Source organism: Marmota flaviventris, chromosome 9 (assembly GCF_047511675.1).
Source record: "Marmota flaviventris isolate mMarFla1 chromosome 9, mMarFla1.hap1, whole genome shotgun sequence".
Taxonomy (NCBI): Eukaryota; Metazoa; Chordata; class Mammalia; order Rodentia; family Sciuridae; genus Marmota; species Marmota flaviventris.
The window spans coordinates 77,460,176-77,477,533 of NC_092506.1; positions in this window are offsets into that span (position 1 = coordinate 77,460,176).

The window sequence follows — 17,358 nt, forward strand, 5'->3', positions numbered from 1 at the left end:
AGGTTAGAAATGGACTCTCAGTGACAAAATTAATGGCATTCAAATAGGTAATTAAGCTATTTTAGAGAAACTTTCCACCTTTGGTGAACAGGAATTATGAATCCTTTAAGGCCAGTAGCTTTAGCTTAACAAAGGATACCCTAGTTAAGTCCATAAGCAAAGGAGGATTCTGGAAGCCTGTTATCAACTGGAAGGAGATAGTGCCTCAGCAACCTTGGAAAGGTTATGCTTACAGTACTTAAAAGGTCAAGGATCTCAACACCTGACATATAAGAAGTGCCTACCCAATTAATGTTTAGCTATTATTAAAATAATTATGGTCTCCTAAAAGATTTACAAAGCCATTAGTTTGTTGACCCAAAAAGTGTTACAAGTCATGTAATCAATTAATGGACAAAGAATTCCAGCAAGGGTTCTTAGTTGCTTTTGACAACAGAGACCTCTGAAGATGGTGCTGTGTGATAATTAATAAACACAGTCATCCTTTATGGTTATGAATCTGAAATTTCCCCTTCTGAGAATCTGTGTTGTAGTGAAGCACTATTCTCGGTGTGGGTGGGCTGCTCACTCATACCCTTTCCAGAGAGGAAAATGAGAATCAAAGAACTCAAGGTCAAAAAATTTTGACTGATCTAACAAAGAAAATAGGTTGCTCTGGCTCTGGGTGGGACACTGTACTCAGGAGTGGCAGAGTTGTCCTTGGTAGAGAAAAGAAAAATATTGGCATATGCCAAATTATTCAATAGAAAACTTTGTGTGCATAAAACTTCCTGGAGAATTTATTTCAAAGTTATGTTCTAAAGTTTAGTAGGTAACCATCTATATTTATTTTGCGATTACTTATGGAGGTTTGAGCATTAGCCTAAAATTCTTTTAATGAAGCAACACTAGCAGGTTCCATATGTGCATTAGGGTGGCTGTGTAGTGAAATGTTCTCTTTTTCTTCTACAATTTTTGCCTTTAGTGATGGTGCCACTTTACAATAAATATCATGAATGTTTTTAGCTGTTTAGCTAATATAAAGCAATGTGATTTTACAATCTCTCTTTCTCTCTCTCTCTCTCTCTCTCTCTCTCTCTCTCTCTCTTTCTCACACACACAGACACGCACACACATGCACAAAGTTTTGCTTTGGGCTTGGGGTCAGAATGGTTTTGGCTTCTTCTGACCAATATACTTTATTTTTTTGTAATTCCAATTAATCATACTGTATTATCTTTAAGTGTTGCAACTTCTCCAACATTCCACATAGAAATCATTTTACCCATTGCTTTATTTGGTCATCAGTCTCTTTATTTAGGAATGGACAGAAGGATTGCTGTTCCTTGGGGTAGAAAAATCCATAATTTGTTGCCTTTTGCAATAAAAAATGTTGGCAAGTCAGGTGGCATCACTCATATGATCCATATCAAAAGTGCCAGGATGTAAATCTTGTTATGATCACAGCAGGACTTCCAGGGTTAGCACTTCCAGGCTCTATACACAGACAACCAGCGTCAAAATTGTTGGAGTTAGTATTCTTGTCAGCACTCCAAATCAGTCTGAACAGTGCCATTTTCTTCCATGAGGAGAATCAGAGTGCAAATGATGTGAGTATTGTGGGTCACCAGATGAAGGATTTCTTTTTTGCCCACAAAGATCTTTTTCACTTTGAACAGCTTATACTGGGCTTCCTCAGGTGTAATGCAATAAATAGCAAGGTGATCCCTGGTATTACAGATCAGACAGAAATCATCTCTAATCTTGTCATGCTGATGATGTCATAACATCATCAGGGTAAGTCACACCAGTTCAGACACTGTCATCAGTCTTAATGAGCTGTCATGCAGACCTTCTTTGATTCATCTCCTGTCAGGGCATAGTTAAGTCTGTTCCATAGGAAATGTGAAGTCCATAGTGATAAGAGGAAGATATTCTCTTAACTTTTGGGGATCAGCAGAAGAATGACAAGCAAATACATGGTCGCTTTATTCAGCTTTCAGTGGCTTAGAGCTGGTACTCAATTCAGATATTTCTCAGAAACAAACACAAGCCTGGGAAACTGAGGGACACCTGTTCCCAAACTGAAAAAATAAAAAAGAGCCAGGAATGTAACTCAGTGAGGTAGAGTGCCCCTGAGTTCAAGTTTCAAACCCCAGTAGAAGTAAAGAAAAACAGAGCAAGAGCAAGGAAGGAAAAGAGGAAGGTGGAGAGAGAGGGAGAAAGGTAAACATACAATTTTAAAAAGTGATTAGTTTTGACACAAAAGGCACAACTGGGCAGCAGAACATGGATTATAAAAGTGTTGAAAATGGTCCGTTCTTAATATATCTTGTTGGATTTACAAATGCTCATTTATTTATTTATATACTTATATGATAATACTAATACAAGAGTAATTGTCCAGTGTGGTACAGAGTGACTACATTTACTAGAAACATGATTAGATCAGAATCTTATAAGAAGCAGGTCAAGGCTTGAGGGCAGAGCAGCCTCATACACTTTTCCCATGTGCTCCATAACAGACTGATGTTATTTCATGTGTGAAGTAACGTGATTAGGTCTGAAAGGGCTGCACTACACTTGATTTCCTAATACTGCAGGATATTTTTTTTTAATTTTTAGTTGTAGATGGACACAATACCTTTATTTTATTCATTTATATGTGGTGCTGAGGCTTGAACCCAGGGCCTGGCACGTGCTAGGCAATCGTTGTACCACTGAGTCACAACCCCAGCCCTTTTTTTTTTTTTTTTTTGTATTAAGGTTTTCTCTTTACTTTTAATAGTCAGTTCAACTTTTGAATTTCAAAATTGCATAATTATACAATAAATCTTTCATTTCTTCTTTATTGATCCCCAGGGAGAAAATTGAGGAACCAGGTAAAACACACACACACACATACACACACACATTCACACACGTACACACACACACAGACAAAATATACCACTTTTCCTTTTAATTTATCAATACACTCATGAATATATTATACCAATTCAACACAGGATATCTAAAGATCTCTCTTAGGCGCCTTGTTGCAAAGTCCCTGTAGTGTCCTGCACCATGAAGAAAAAAAAAATCTGTGTCTTTACTTCTTCCCACAATTTGGAAGGGTCCATTTTGCTTTCAGTGTCAAACAAAGCATCATAAATTCCTGGGAATGACTTCCCTGCATACTTGTTGTGGCTGCTAGGAGCATAGATGGCATGCTTGTTAAGAAAATACTTTGGTGTTAGCTGCACAAAAAAGACATATAAGAATAAAACAGGAGCACCATATAATCTTGGATCTCATATTTCTAAATTTATGCTTTGATTAAGCCCTTTGTCAAGCAAACTTACAAGTTCAATAGTCTCCAAAGACTAGTCTATGAAATATGTGTTGATTATTTTACTTTACCTAGATAGCTCAAAGTGGTTCAGAGCTAATTCAAGTAGCAACAATGATAACAACAGCTGATGACTTGGTATAGACTGTGCTTGGTATTCTGCAAAAATTTACTTACAACTTTTATAATTGTTTTTTTTTTTTAATTTATTTTTATTTTTTGGTACTGAGGATTGAATACAAATAGCTTTTTACAACCCTGGCTTTTTTTTTTTTTTTTTTTTTTTTTTTTTTTTAGTCAGGACCTCATTATATTGCTTAGCGCTTCACTAAGTTGCTGAAGTTGTCCTTGAACTTGTTATTCTCCTGCCTCAGCCTCCTAAATTGCTGGGATTATAGTTGTGAACAACCATGCCTGGCCAATTTTTCTAATTTTTAAAAGTGAATTCTACAAAGTTGACATTAATATTTTACAGAGGAGGAAACTGACTATAATTAAACTATTTGTCTCAATGTGCATGGGAAATAAGTACTAACTTTTACTAAATCACACTGCTCCTGGAATTACAACACTGCTGTGGTCATTAAAGTTCCATTTATAACCAGCCAATCAATGTTTTACTATTCTTCCAAAAGTCATATTCTATGTTAAAATGCTTAGGTTAATGCATGAAGATCCAATTAAAATCATTTTATGATGTTTACAAGGCCTAAGAAGAAGACTGTTTCATTGAAGGGGCTAAGCTAGGTTATGTGCTATCTCTGAAAGTGGATAAGTTGCAAAATAACAAGGTAAAGAAATAAAGAGGAACAACCATGCTACCTGTGGTGAGCCATTCTCACACGTGACTGGGCAACTCCTGGTTTGGGTGTGAGGCGCTCTGGCTAAACTGTGTCGGAGCTTTCCCAACCCTCTCCTGGTGTGAGAGCCTGTCCTTGAGGGGGTGTGACTTGACCACTGACCCTGGGGTCAATCACTGACCCTGACCTTGGAGTGCTGCCCCCCTCAACATTCACTGGATGGAATTCTCCCCTGAATTTCTTGTTCCCCAATAAAAGGACACTCCCTGGAGTGCTCTCTCTCTCTCTCCTGCTAGCCCTGAGTAATCCCTGCTGCCCTACCGGGTGGTTCGAGGTGTGAGTCAGAGGGAGAGCCGTCTCAGACCTGGTCATAGAAAAAGGTAACTGAGTCTGTGTGTTTATTTGATCTCACTAGCTAACTTTTATTCCAAGAACCTCTTTAATGAAACCAGTGCACTGGTCACATGGTGGAAGCTACCATTGGCAAAATAGTTACCCTGTTTGGATGATGTCCATTTCTCCCAACCACTGACCCTTTGATTGTCCCTACAGGGAAAGGTGACTCCACTTCTGGCTTTTCAATAACATAATCCTTTCTGCAGTCCTCAGAGTATGGGCAACCTGGGGGTCAGTGGGTAGTTTCTCAGAAATAATCACATGTGCCAAAATGTAGGGGGGAAATATTTAATATCAAATTTAAGGAGTAAATATATAATCATTACACATTATACAAATTTATAAAATTTATTTTTATCATATGTATATATAAAAACAAAAGTAGAACAAGGGCTAAAATTATATATAAAAAATATAAACTGGATTCTATATTTAACTGTAATTGGGGGGATTTTTGTTTTCTGGTGGTGTCTTCCTGAAACTTTTACATTTCCTAAGATAAATATTTTTTTAATCAGAACAAAATGCTAAAAATAAATATTTCTCAGGATCATATTAAATTATTTGAAAAGCCAATATAGTATATTTTTATTATTTACTACATATATTTTAAAATATACTATTATCTTGCAAAAAATCAATTTTGATTTTTTTCCACACTGCACAACATTTTAAAAATTATATTACAATGAAGAGTCATATTTTCTTTCTTACCAAGAGAATGACATATCTGGTAACCATAAAGGATCAATGAATGCATTTTTAGAAACATCAGTTGATCATTCATAATCCACAATAATATTGCAATTAAAAGAGAATTAATGTAGATATGAGTAAATGAAAGTGTGTTAATTAGCCAGCAAAAAAAAATCTAAAATTTCTATAATATGCAAATTAAGAACAAGCAAGGTAATTATCATAGTTTTGATATCCTGCAAAATTCTGTTTTGCAGAGGCTTATGAACCTATTGATACTGTAACATGTGCCAATGGAATCATGTGATAGTAATTTTTATGTAAGTGGAAATAGTAAGTGATACATCTAAGAATATAAATGCAGGGAAGACTTTTTTCACCTTAGGAATCTTAATTATCTACTCGTGGAAGTCATATCAATATTTAAATAAAACAATCTAAAAATGTTTTTTAAGGTGCCAGGAAAATTATAAATATTTTTCAAGTGACAACTCATGATATTTTCTTGTTATTAAAGATAATTTCTCATGAGCATAAAAGATGGTGTCTTTTTGTTCTTTCTTTTTTTTTTTTTTTTCATTTTTAAGCATACAGTACAATACTGTTAACTACATGTCATTGATGTACAGCACACTTTAGCATTTGAGCATTTTTTTTTTTTTTGGCTGAAACTTGATTATATCTGTTCCACAGTAACTCTAGGGAACAATTTAATCATAAAAATAATGGTTAATTTTTTAAAAATTTTTTATTGTTGGTTGTTCAAAACATTACATAGTTCTTGATATATCATATTTCACACTTTGATTCAAGTGGGTTATGAACTCCCATTTTTACCCCGTATAGAGATTGCAGAATCATATCAGTTACACATACATTGATTTACATGTTGCCATACTAGTGTCTGTTGTATTCTGTTGCATTTCCTATCCTCTACTATCCCCCCTCCCCTCCCTTCCCCTCCCATCTTCTCTCTCTACCCCCTCTACTGTCATTCATTTCTCCCCCTTGTATTATTTTTCCCTTTCCACTCACTTTCTCTTGTATGTAATTTTGTATAACCCTGAGGGTCTCCTTCCGTTTCCATGCAATTTCCCTTCTCTCTCCCTTTCCCTCCCACCTCTCATCCCTGTTTAATGTTAATCTTCTTCTCATGCTCTTTGTCCCTACTCTGTTCTTAGTTACTCTCCTTATATCAAAGAAGACATTTGGCATTTGTTTTTTAGGGATTGGCTAGCTTCACTTAGCATAAACTGTTCTAATGCCATCCATTTCCCTGCAAATTCTATGATTTTGTCATTTTTTAATGCACAGTAATACTCCATTGTGTATAAATGCCACATTTTTTTTTTTATCCATTCGTCTACGGAAGGGCATCTAGGTTGGTTCCACAGTCTTGCTATTGTGAATTGTGCTGCTATGAACATTGATGTAGCAGTGTCCCTGTAGCATGCACTTTTTAGGTCTTTAGGGAATAGATCGAGAAGGGGAATAGCTGGGTCAAATGGTGGTTCCATTCCCAGCTTTCCAAGAAATCTCCATACTGCTTTCCAAATTGGCCGCACCAATTTGCAGTCCCACCAGCAATATACAAGTGTACACTTTTCCCCACATCCACGCCAGCACTTGTTGCTGTTTGACTTCATAATGGCTGCCAATCTTACTGGAGTGAGATGGTATCTTAGGGTGGTTTTGATTTGCATTTCTCTGACTGCTAGAGATGGTGAGCATTTTTTCATGTACTTGTTGATTGATTGTATGTCCTCCTCTGAGAAGTGTCTGTTCAGGTCCTTGGCCCATTTGTTGATTGGGTTATTTGTTATCTTATTGTCTAATTTTTTGAGTTCTTTGTATACTCTGGATATTAGGGCTCTATCTGAAGTGTGAGGAGTAAAGATTTGTTCCCAGGATGTAGGCTCCCTATTTACCTCTCTTATTGTTTCTTTTGCTGAGAAAAAACTTTTTAGTTTGAGTAAGTCCCATTTGTTGATTCTAGTTATTAACTCTTGTGCTATGGGTGTCCTATCGAGGAATTTGGAGCCCAACCCCACAGTATGTAGATCGTAGCCAACATTTTCTTCTATCAGACTCCGTGTCTCTGATTTGATATCAAGCTCCTTGATCCATTTTGAATTAACTTTTGTGCATGGTGAGAGAAAGGGATTCAGTTTCATTTTGTTGCATATGGATTTCTAGTTTTCCCAGCACCATTTGTTGAGGATGCTATCCTTCCTCCATTGCATGCTTTTAGTCCATTTATCAAATATAAGATAGTTGTAGTTTTGTGGATTGGTTTCTGTGTCCTCTATTCTATACCATTGGTCCACCCGCCTGTTTTGGTACCAGTACCATGCTGTTTTTGTTACTATTGCTCTGTAGTATAGTTTGAAGTCTGGTATCGCTATACCGCCTGATTCACACTTCCTGCTTAGCATTGTTTTTGCTATTCTGGGTCTTTTATTTTTCCATATGAATTTCATGATTGCTTTCTCTATTTCTACAAGAAATGCTGTTGGGAATTTGATTGGCATTGCATTAAACCTATAGAGAACTTTTGGTAATATCGCCATTTTGATGATGTTAGTTCTGCCTATCCATGAACAGGGTATATTTTTCCATCTTCTAAGATCTTCTTCTATTTCTCTCTTTAGGGTTCTGTAGTTTTCATTGTATAAGTCTTTCACCTCTTTTGTTAGGTTGATTCCCAAGTATTTTATTTATTTATTTATTTTTTTGAGGATATTGTGAATGGAGTGGTTGTCCTCATTTCCATTTCAGAGGATTTGTCGCTGATATACAGGAATGCCTTTGATTTATGCGTGTTGATTTTATATCCTGTCAATTTGCTGAATTCATTTATTAGCTCTAATAGTTTGTTTGTAGCCCCTTTTAGGTCTGCTAGGTATAGAATCATGTCATCTGCAAATAGTGATAATTTAAGTTCTTCTTTTCCTATTTTTATGCCTTTAATTTCTTTCATCTGTCTAATTGCTGTGGCCAGTGTTTCGAGAACTATTTTGAACAGAAGTGGTTAGAGGGCATCCCTGACTTGTTCCAGATTTTAGAGGGAATGCCTTCAATTTTTCGCCATTCAGAAAGATGCTAGCCTGAGGCTTAGCATAGATTGCTTTTACAATATTGAGGTATGTTCCTGTTATCCCCAGTTTTTCTAGAGTTTTGAACATAAAGGGATGCTGTACTTTGTCGAATGCTTTTTCCGCATCTATCGAGATGATCCTATGGTTCTTATTTTTAAGTCTATTGATGTGGTGAATAACATTTATTGATTTCCGTATATTGAACCAGCCTTGCATCCCAGGGATGAATCCTACTTGATCATGGTGCACAATTTTTTTGATATGTTTTTGTATCCGATTCGCCAGAATTTTATTGAGGATTTTTGCATCTAGGTTCATTAGAGATATTGGTCTGTAGTTTTCTTTCTTTGTCTTTGTCTGGTTTAGGTATCAAGGTGATGTTGGCCTCGTAGAATGAATTTGGAAGTTCTCCCTCTTTTTCTATTTCCTGAAGTAGCTTGAAAAGTATTGGTATTAGTTCCTCTTTAAAGGTTTTGTAAAACTCTGCTGTATACCCATCCGGTCCTGGGCTTTTCTTAGTTGGTAGTCTTTTGATGGTTTCTTCTATTTCCTCAATTGATATTGGTCTGTTTAGGTTGTCTATATCCTCCTGACTCAATCTGGGCAGATCATATGACTTAAGAAATTTATCTATGCCTTCACTATCTTCTAATTTATTGGAGTATAAGGATTCAAAATAATTTCTCATTATCTTATGTATTTCTGAAGTGTCTGTTGTGATATTGCCTTTTTCATCCCGTATGCTAGTAATTTGAGTTCTCTCTCTTCTTCTCTTCATTAGCATGGCTAAGGGTCTGTTGATTTTATTTATTTTTTCAAAGAACCAACTGTTAGTTTTGTCAATTTTTTCAATTGTTTCTTTTGTTTCGATTTCATTAATTTCAGCTCTGATTTTAATTATTTCTTGCTTTCTACTTCTTTTGCTGTTGTTTTGCTCTTCTTTTTCTAGGATTTTGAGATGAAGTATGAGATCATTTAGTTGTTGTTTTTTTCTTTTTTTAAGGAATGAACTCCAATCAATGAATTTTCCTCTTAGAACTGCTTTCAATGTATCCCATAGATTCCAATATGTTGTGTCTGTGTTTTCATTTATCTCTAAGAATTTTTTAATTTCCTCCTTGATGTCTTCTATAACCCATTGATCATTCAGTAACCTATTGTTCATTCTCCAAGTGATGTATGCTTTTTCCTTCCTTCTTTTATCGTTGATTTTCAGTTTCATTCCATTATGATCAGATAGGATGCATGGTATTATCTCTACTCCTTTATATTGTCTAAGAGTTGCCCTGTGACATAATATATGATCTATTTTTGAGAAGGATCCATGTGCTGCTGAGAAAAAAGTGTAACTGCTTGATGTTGGGTGGTATATTCTATATATGTCAATTAAGTCTAGGTTATTAATTGTGTTATTGAGTTCTATAGTTTCCTTGTTCAACTTTTGTTTGGAAGATCTGTCCAATGGTGAGAGAGGTGTGTTGAAGTCTCCCATGATTATTGTATGGTGGTCTATTGGACTCTTGAACTTGAGAAGAGTTTGTTTGATGAACATAGCTGCACCATTTTTGGGGGCATATATATTTATGATTGTTATGTCTTGTTGGTGTATGGTTCCCTTGAGCAGTATGTAGTGTCCCTCTTTATCCCTTTTGATTAACTTGGGCTTGAAATCTATTTTATTTGATATGAGTATGGACACTCCTGCTTGTTTCCGAAGTCCATATGAGTGATATGATTTTTCCCAACCTTTCGCCTTCAGCCTATGTATGTCTTTTCCTATCAAATGTGTCTCCTGTAGGCAGCATATTGTTGGGTCTTGTTTTGTGATCCATTCTACTAGCCTGTGTCTCTTAATTGGTGAGTTTAAGCCATTAACATTTAGGGTTATTATTGAGATATGGGTTGTTCTTCCAGCCATATTTGTTTATTTCTGTTACTAAACATGGTTTGTTTTCCTCTTTGATGATTTCCCCCCCTTTACTGTCCTACCTCCCACTGTTGGTTTTCATTGTTATTTTCCATTTCCTCTTCCTGTAATGTTTTGCCGAGGATGTTTTGAAGAGATGGTTTTCTAGCTGCAAATTCTTTTAACTTTTGTTTATCGTGGAAGTTTTTAATTTCATCTTCCATCCTGAAGCTTAATTTCGCTGGATACACAATGCTTGGTTGGAACCCATTTTCTTTCAGTGTTTGAAATATATTATTCCAGGATCTTCTAGCTTTCAGAGTCTGTGTTGAAAGATTAGCTGTTATCCTGATTGGCTTACCCCTAAATGTAATCTGCTTCCTTTCTCTTGTAGCTTTTAAAATTCTCTCCTTATTCTGTATGTTGGGCATCTTCATTATAATGTGTCTAGGTGTGGATCTCTTATGATTTTGCACATTCAGCGTCCTGTAGGCTTCTAGGATTTGGGATTCTGTCTCATTCTTCAAGTCTGGGAAGTTTTCTCGTATTATTTCATTGAATAGATTGCTCATTCCTTTGGTTTGGACCTCTATATATTCCTGTATCCCAATGACTCTTAAGTTTGGTCTCTTTATGTTATCCCATATTTCTTGGATGTTCTGCTCATGGTTTCTTAACAGTCTTACTGAGCTGTCTATGTTCTTTTCAACTTGAAATAGTTTGTCTTCATTGTCTGATGTTCTATCTTTTAAGTGTTCTACTCTGCCGGTAGTATTCTCAATTGAGTTTTTAAGTTGGTTTATTGCTTCTTGCATTTCTAGGATTTCTGTTTGTTTGTTTTTTATAACCTCTATCTCCCTGTATAGTTGATCTTTTGCTGCCTGGATTTGTTTGTGTAATTCATTGTCGAAGTGATCTTTCATTGTCTGATTTTGCTGTCTAATGTCTTCCTTGAGACTCCAGATCATCTGAAGCATGTATATCCTGAATTCTTTATCTGACATTCCATCTGCTGCAGCTGTTACCTCTTCTAAAGTTGAGTTGACCTGCATTGCTTGTGGTCCTTTCTTTCCTTGTCTTTTCATATTGCTTGCGTTTCTTTCTGCTTGGTGAAACTGTTGTGTTTTTGAAAAATTTTTCCCCCTATATATTTATATTGCTCTTGTATAGTTGAAAAGTCTCCCTTGCAGGGGCAGGCAGCGGTCTGCCTATCTTGCCGGTGCGGGCAGCGGTTCGGCTCTGCCCCTCCTCCAATTGGTGTGAGGTGTCTACCATGCCCGAGGACCCCTGGGCCTGTTCCGGGTATGGGTGAAGGCTCTGCTCTACTCCTACTCCAATTGGGGTGATGTGCCTACCACCCCGGCCGGCCGCTGGGCCTGTTCCACCGGTCGGTCACAGGTCTGCCTACCTTGCGGGCGCTGGTGGCGGCTCTGCTCTGCCCCTACTCCAATTGGGGTCACGCCGGTGGGCCACTGGACCTGTTCCGGGCGCAGGTGGCGGCTCTGCTCTGCCCCTCTGGCTTGATGACAAAGTGAGAGACTCGGGTGTTTGTGACTCACTTTCTTTACCAGGAGACCAACTGTTTCTGTCGCCGCTGGTATTGATGAAGTTCTCTCCTCCGCCGCTTTCTGATGACATCAGATCTCTGCCATGTTGGTATCCCATGTGAATGGCAGCATTTCGTTCCCTTTGCCAGGTGACCAAAGCAACGGAAGAGTCCTGCCCAGCCCTCACAAGCCCCATCTCAGTCCTGTTGCCACTGCCTATGAAGGCTCGGTTGGTATTTACCTCCACAGTATTCAGCAGGACCCGGACCAAGAAGCAGTTTCCGTGGATTCTTTAGCCCTGGGCCAGAGCAATTCCGGGAGCCGGAATTCGGCCGCTCTGTGCTCGGTGTATGTTCTGATAGGAGCAGGCTCCAAGAAGCAGTTTCCGCCGGTTAATTAGCCCTGAGCCTGAGTAATTTGTCTGCGAGCCGCAGGCAAATGGCAGCCTGAAATTACCTGTTCTATGGCTGAATCTTTGTTCTTTCAATGGTAGTGAAAAGCCTACTATCCAACACTGTCAGAGAGCTTACATTCCAGAGGCTGGTGTTTGTTTGTTGTTGTAATAAAAAATGATTCAATATAATCAAAATTAATCTAATAGACATGAATAATTAAACAATGATTATTGAACTCAGTATATTACTTGTGTCATAATTTAATTAACAAAGGAGAAATAATCATTATGAAAAGGAATAATTGTTTTATTCATTGGCTTAATTTGCTTTTAATTTTTATGTTGTTTTTAATAGTAACAGTGTTTAGTAATCACTTACTGTTCTGAGTGCTAACATGTTATGTTTAATCTTCAGGGCAATCCTTCAGGTTGGATAGGGAAATAACTTTATTTTTTAAATATAATTTTCTAACTGATTTTAATTAATTTTTGGTACTAGGGATTGATTCCAGGGGTGCTTAACCACTGAGCCACATCCTCACACCTTTTAATTTTAATTTATTTGAAATTTTGAGACAGATATCACTTAGTTGTTTAGGGCCTCCCTAAGTTACTGACACAGGTCTAGAACTTGTGATCCTTCTGCCTCATCTTCCAGAGTTTCTGGGATTACAGGTGTGCACCTCGGCACCCACAAATAGCTCCACTTTATAAATGGCATACAGAAGAAACAATAGGTTATCAAGTTGCCCACATTTGCAACTGGAAAGTTGTAGAGTGACATAGGAGGTCAGTTTGTTCTATAGACTACACTATGTATTCAAAAGGGAAATAGATATTACTAAGACCCCATAACTTATATTTGAGCTATTTTCAATATTTACTTATTCAACATAATGAATTGAGTTTTTGTGATAGTATAAACGAGGCATAGAGAAGGGAAATTTCATGGAAATGGAAGGAGACCCTCATCATTATACAAAATTACATATAAGAGGAAATGAGGGGAAAGGGAAAAAAAAACAAGGGAGAGAAATGAATTACAGTAGATGGGGTAGAGAGAGAAGATGGGAGTAGAGAATAGGAAAGGCAGCAGAATACAACATACACTAGTATGGCAGTGTGTAAAAACGTGGATGTGTAACCGATGTGATTCTGAAATCTGTATATGGGGTAAAAATGGGAGTTCATAACCCCCTTGAATCAAATGTATGAAATATGATATGTCAAGAGCTATGTAATGTTTTGAACAACTAATAAAAAAATTAAAAAATAAAGAAAACAAACAAACAAATAACAACAACAACAACAAAAAAAAGAATTACAATAATGAAAATTTACTCATGGGTGTTTCCCAAATACCTTTGGAAATGGAAGTTTCCCAAATTTCCTTGGAAATGGACTAGTGATGTGGAAAGAAGATGATATCAAAGTGTATGAGTGTAAGGGAAAACATGAGTGAACAAATGATCTTTCTCTAAGATTGAATTAACAAAACTGGGAACAGTGATGTATGCCTGCAATCCCAGCTGCAAAGGAGGCTTAAACAGGAGAATTGCAAGTTCACAGTCAGCATAAACAGCTTAGCAAGACTATGTCACAAAATTGAAAAAAAAATAAAAATAAAAATAAATAAAAAGGTCTAGGAAATGGGCTCATCAATTGAGTTCAATCCTAGGTACAATAAAATAATAATAATAATTGAAGAAAAGACTTACCATTGATCTTGTTTTCACATTATATTTCCCTGCAGTTCCAGTTCTCTCTAAATTTTTTCTCTCTTTTCAAATGTTACTTCCTTACATTTTCTCAATTAAGGAAATGCTTAAAATCATAGAAAATTTGACTCTAATTTTTTTTTCATATATTTAATTGGTGTGTTATAATTGTAATTTTTTACATATATATTTTATTTGATAAATAAAATGGATAAAGGTCCACTGACTTGAACTACTCCTCAAAAATCAAAACCAAAATAGAGCTATTTATGCTAAGGTTCAACATCACTAAATGAACACCAAGTTGTTCATTGGACATTTTGAGAAACCAAGAGAGAACAGCTAATCATCTAAACAGGCCAGGTTTTGCCAATACAGGAGGAGAATGTTCTGTGTTTTAACCCTTACAAGGAAAATAAGATTGTTAACCAGTTCACCTTGTCTTACACCATTTCCTAGCTTCTGCTCAAATTACTTTATAAAAATAATTGTTTTGCCAAATGTGGCATAGAGCCTCTTTGTTTTCATTTCTGTGTTTTCTTTCCTTTTCTTTTTTCCTTTTTTGCAGCTCTCTATAAACAAGATGAAATTAATTAGTTGCAAATAAAGCCAATTATATTATTTAACCAAATTTGGTCAAATTTTGTCTTTCAATGAATCAAAGGGAAAATCTTAATTAAATTAAAAAATCTTTAAATAAGCAATCATAAATAAAACAGGGCACTGCAAAATAAAACTAAACTAGTTCTCAAATCAGACAATCCCCAGAACTAAAACAAATCCAGGGAAATCCAGTCCAGGACTTGATCTAACAGCATTTATTGAAACTGGAAGTGAGGTATAAGAACAACTTAATTGGTTAATGGGCAACAAAGGCTTCAGTGATTAATTGAACTTCAGACACTGTGGTAAATCTCTGTAATGACTTGGTCTGTTAGTCTTCTTTATTGTTATTGTTATTATCATTTGGTTCCATGAGTTGAACCTCTCTTGAGCCACTGGAATTGCCAGCACATGCCATAGTGCCTTGTGGTGAGCCGCTTCTGCCGTTTCTGCAGACTATGGTCGCCATTACAAGATGGCGCTGGCTCCGCTGTGGTATGTGACAAACAACTCCTTATCTGAGAGAGTTGGCACATGATTTTTCACCACCCTGTGAGAAAGTTCCACGCGGCAGCTTTGCATTGGGGCTTGGGATGCTTTATTAAGGCTGGGAGGGCATCCGGGAAGAAGAGAAGAAGAAAGAATAATAAATATCAAGGGACCTGAATAAACTGCTGAGAGAAGATTCCGGAGTTGCGTCTTCCTTGCGGGCAAGGGGTCGCGACAAGTGGTGCCGAGACCCGGGAAATCAGAACTCTCAGTAGTCAGGGGTGGTGCACCGGTTAGTCCCCAGGTAAGTGGGATCCGCGATCAAAGCGGGGTCAGTCCCCAGGTAAGGGGGATCCGCGATCAAAGCGGGGTTAGTCCCAGGTAAGTGGGATCCGCGATTAAAGCGGGGCAGCTCTTCTGTAATGAAAGAGGAAGCCTTGCATTTTATTGCAGCTGCACCGTGTACTTTCGCTTCTACTTTCGCTTCCGTCTTCTGTGTTTTTTCTGCTGCGTCAGTGTGTTTCTGCTGTCTGTATTTTTTTTGTCGTTGTGTCATGGGTGCCACATCTTCAAGTCCGCTTCTTCTGGCCCTAGATGGCCTGTTACGTTCCAAGGGACTGGAAGTGAAGCATAGTACATTACAGAGATTTTTACAAAAGGTAGATATCGCTGCACCGTGGTTTGCATTTTCGGGCAGCCTTACTGTGCCTAGTTGGGATAAACTAGGCAAAGATCTTGATTTTGCATCTGAGCACGGCATGTTAGAGGGTGGGGTGATACCCCTTTGGAAAATGGTCCGTGGTTGCCTTACGGATGGCAGATGCCAGGAAGCACTTGCTAAAGGACAGGAGGTTTTAGAGCGATTACATGAGGAAAAGTCGGAGACGGCAGAAAGCCAAGTGACTCGGGAAGAGGGGAGTGTGCGGAGCATGACACGGGGGAGGAGACGGTTGTATCCAGATCTCAGTACGCTGCGTACACCCCCATGCGAAAGTGGGTCAGAGGAGGAGGAGGAGGAGGAGGAAGAGCTCGGGAGGCTGTCTTGTCAGCTAGGGAGTTTAGCTATAGGAGAAGGGAATAAAAAGAAACAAGGGCTCAGGAAGAACGATCCCCCGGATCCACCGCCGTATGGTGGGGGCACTACGGGGAGAGCTTTCCATGCCCAAACATGGAGGGCTGTTCACGCTGAGATGGGTCTTGCTTATCCAGTTTTTCAGGATGACAACAGGGGAAGAGTCCATGAACCCTTAGATTTTAAAATTGTAAAGACCCTGGCGGAGTCTGTGCGCACTTATGGGGTGGATGCCGCCTTCACACTGACTCAGGTGGAGAATCTATCTAGATACTGTATGACTCCTTCTGATTGGGCTAGCCTTGTTCGGGCTTGCGTTTCCCCGGGTAAATATCTGGACTGGAGAGCATTCGTGCTAGAGGGCGCAATAGAGCAGGCCGCCCAAAACCATGCGGCGGGACATCCCCATTGGGACAAGGATATGCTCTTAGGGCAGGGTAGATTTGCAAATCAACAGACAGGATTTCCTCTTGAGGCATATGATCAAATTAACAACATTTGCATTCGGGCATGGAAGTCGCTTCCAAATAGAGGAGAGGTGTCTGGTAATTTGACCAAGATTCTACAAGGCCCTACAGAACCCTTTTCAGATTTTGTAGCAAGGATGGTGGATGCCGCTGGAAAGATTTTTGGGGATCCTGATAGAGCCATGCCCCTTATCAAGCAATTGGTCTTTGAGCAGTGCACCAAGGAATGTAAAGCAGCAATCACTCCTTATAAAAATAAGGGCATAGAAGCATGGATGAAAGTGTGTAGAGAGATTGGAGGACCTTTAACTAATGCAGGTCTTGCAGCTGCTGTCCTTCGGATGGCAAAAGGGGGCAGTCCTGGTGCCGGAACATGCTTCCATTGTGGTCAACCTGGTCATTTCAGACGTGAATGTCCTAAAAAAGATAATTTTACTGGACCCCCTCGCGGTGGCCCTTTCAATGGCCTTCGTCAACCGGGGCTGTGTCCAAAATGTAAAAAGGGAAAGCATTGGGCAAAAGAGTGTAGATCAGTGAGGGACATCTATGGACAGCCTGTTTCAGCTGGGCCAAAAAACGGCCGAAGGGGCCCCCGACCCCAGGGCCCACAAATATATGGGGCAATGGAGAATGTCACACCCAAACCCGAGACATGGCCATCTCTACGCCATCCCATGAGACGCGGAGAGCCACTACAGGTGCCGCGGGATTGGACCTCTGTTCCACATCCAGACTCGTACTAACACCTAAAATGGGAGTCCAATTGGTGGAAACTGAATTCAAAGGACCTTTACCACCTGGCACTGTAGGTTTGCTAATTGGACGTGCATCCTCTATATTGCAAGGTCTTCATGTCTTTCCT